We start from the raw sequence: 2,780 nt of genomic DNA, 5'->3' as shown, positions 1-2,780 counted from the left end.
ATAAAGCATAAAGAAGAGATCTTGAGCCTATTAGAGAGCATAAAGGCTCCGGCTGCTGTAGCTATTATGCATTGTAAAGCTCATCAGTCAGGACAAACCGCTCAGGAGCGAGGAAATAAGCTGGCTGATTTGGCTGCAAAGCGGGCTGCAGAAAAAGGCATAGGAGAAAATGTATTAGCGATAGTGCCAGGAAAAAGAATCTCCCTTCAGAAAAAACCCTATTTATAATAAGCAAAATTTGAAATTAATCGAAACTTTACAAGCAGAAAGGCGAGAAGACGGATGGGCAGTTACATCTACAGGTCTAGTAATAATACCTCATTCCCTCATGAATAATTTAGTAAAGAAAGAACATAACACTGTGCACTAGGGGACTGAAAATTTGTTAAAACATTTACAGAAGTCGGTTATTAGTAGGAAGATGGTGGAAATTATTAAATCAGTCACACAAAGATGCGAGCTATGTTGTAAAAACAACCCAAAAACGCAGAATAAAATTCAATTTGGAAAAACCGCTGAAGGACAGGCACCCGGGGAATATTGGCAAATAGATTTTACCGAATTGCCAAGAAAAGGAGGGCTAAAGTATTTGTTGGTCCTTGTGGATACATATACAGGTTGGCCTGAGGCCTTTCCATGTCGCACCAATAAGGCAAAAGAAGTAGTAAAAATATTGTTGAAAGAAATAATTCCAAGATTTGGAGTACCTTTAGGGATGTCATCAGATAGGGGTCCGCATTTTATAGCCAAAGTAGTTACCGAAATAAGCAGACTGTTAGGTATTAGTTGGGATTTACATACCCCTTATAGGCCTCAATCTAGTGGTAAAGTAGAAAGAATGAATTATACCCTCAAGACTCAGTTAAGTAAGATATGTCAGGAAACCTTGATGAATTGGACACAGGCCTTGCCTTTAGCTTTGTTAAGAATTAGAATCCAACCACAAGGTAGACAACATTTCAGCCCGTACAAATTGAGGTATGGACGACCGTACCAAACACCTGGACTGCCAGGAGAGGTGCGAATACAAGGGGAGAATGATGCAAGAAATTACTTGATTGCTCTCGGGAAAGTTTTACGAAAACTAAATAAGTATGTAGTCTTAAACGAATCTCTAGGTCTTGATTCCCCAGCGCATCCATTCCAGCCTGGAGATTGGGTATACATCAAATCCTGGACTTCTGAAAAATGGAAAGGACCATTTCAAATCTTGTTACAGCCCAAAATAATGTTTCTTTAGCCCTTAGTTGTGTCCAGGCTCAATTGTGGATGCAATCCATGGTAGCGGCAATTATAAGAGAAGGGGAAGAGGGCACCTTACCCACTGAAATTTGAAAGGTAATTTGGGATAATGCAACTAAATTTGAGAAAGAATTCCAATCCTGGTGGCACTTAGATAATTTCACTTTTGATCCCATCAACAATAAGGCCACAGCTTTTGTTTTAACAGTTCATAATGCTTCGGTATACACCATATACCCAATCATTGCATTAGGATTAAATCACAATGGAACTATACTCTATCCATTAGAACATAGGGTATGGGCCCAACGAAATGGAAACAAATAGCAGACTGTTGATGTTAGTACATGTATTGTATGGGAACAACAAGGATTTATTTGTGAAAGTAACACCATTAAAGCCCAAGACGTGTGCCTTGACACTGAACAAAACGTCTGTCATGTTGAAGTGCATCCCGATGAAATGCTCGAAACTATGCTTGTATATATTGGAAAGAGATGTGTTTGTATGAGAACCTTTTGTGATTTTATATTTGTAGATAATGTTACAGTAGATAATAACAACCATTCAAATATATGTGTTTGCAACTTTACTAACATTATGGGATGTGATTTTAACTATACTGCTCCTGTTACCTCTTATCAGTTACTACAATCCAATTATACACTAAATGAAGATTTGTTACCTACCCCCATTGGAATGAATCTCACATTAGTGAAAAAGTTGCTACAACATAACGACTTGTGCCAATTACTAGAACGAGTTTGAGACAAAGGACAGAACTTTAATTACTGTACATCATGATGCAGAAGAAACACATCATATCTTGGAAAGGGTGAAAAAGGATGGAGAACATCATTGGTGGGAAACTCTTCTTGGCTGGTCATCAACTGCAACAGGAATCCTGAACTTGATGCTCCATCCAATCATTATTCTGATAATCCTAATTGTATTATGCCTATTACTGATATTAATTTTATATCTTAGAATCTGGTGTATAATGCAACAGTTATCAGCTAAGATAGAATATCTGAAAGAATTACAGTATATTCATAACCAATAATGTAGTGAGGATTGTAGCTTTAATAGCTCCAGATCCTCAAAAGAATAGGAGGGAATGATAACATCAGTGCTCAGAAGTATAGGTAACATCCTGTAACAGTAATAGGAAAAGAACAAGGGCAAACCATGCATCAATAGTTAACCTTTAAAGTTAACCTTTAAGAAAGACAAGAATGACTCAGACTGAAGGACGCCAAATTGAAGAGGTGAGCAAAAGGACACAGTGAGGAAGACTATTGACGACCACCAGAGGACCCTGAGAGACCACTAATGAACATAAGAGCGCATGCGTTAAAGACTTTTACATATCTTGATGAGTTCCAGGAAGTAACATGAATATGTTAATCATTTCTAGGAAATCTAATGAATATGTATATTCTAATTGTATATAACTTCTGGAGTTGAGCAACTCGGCGCGCACATTAGGTGGAGTGATCCCCTGTGTGCCTGGTGCCGCAATAAAGAATGCCTGCTTT

This window comes from Aptenodytes patagonicus, chromosome W (genome assembly GCF_965638725.1).
Source record: "Aptenodytes patagonicus chromosome W, bAptPat1.pri.cur, whole genome shotgun sequence".
Taxonomy (NCBI): domain Eukaryota; kingdom Metazoa; phylum Chordata; class Aves; order Sphenisciformes; family Spheniscidae; genus Aptenodytes; species Aptenodytes patagonicus.
Note: the sequence above shows the minus strand (reverse complement) of the source record.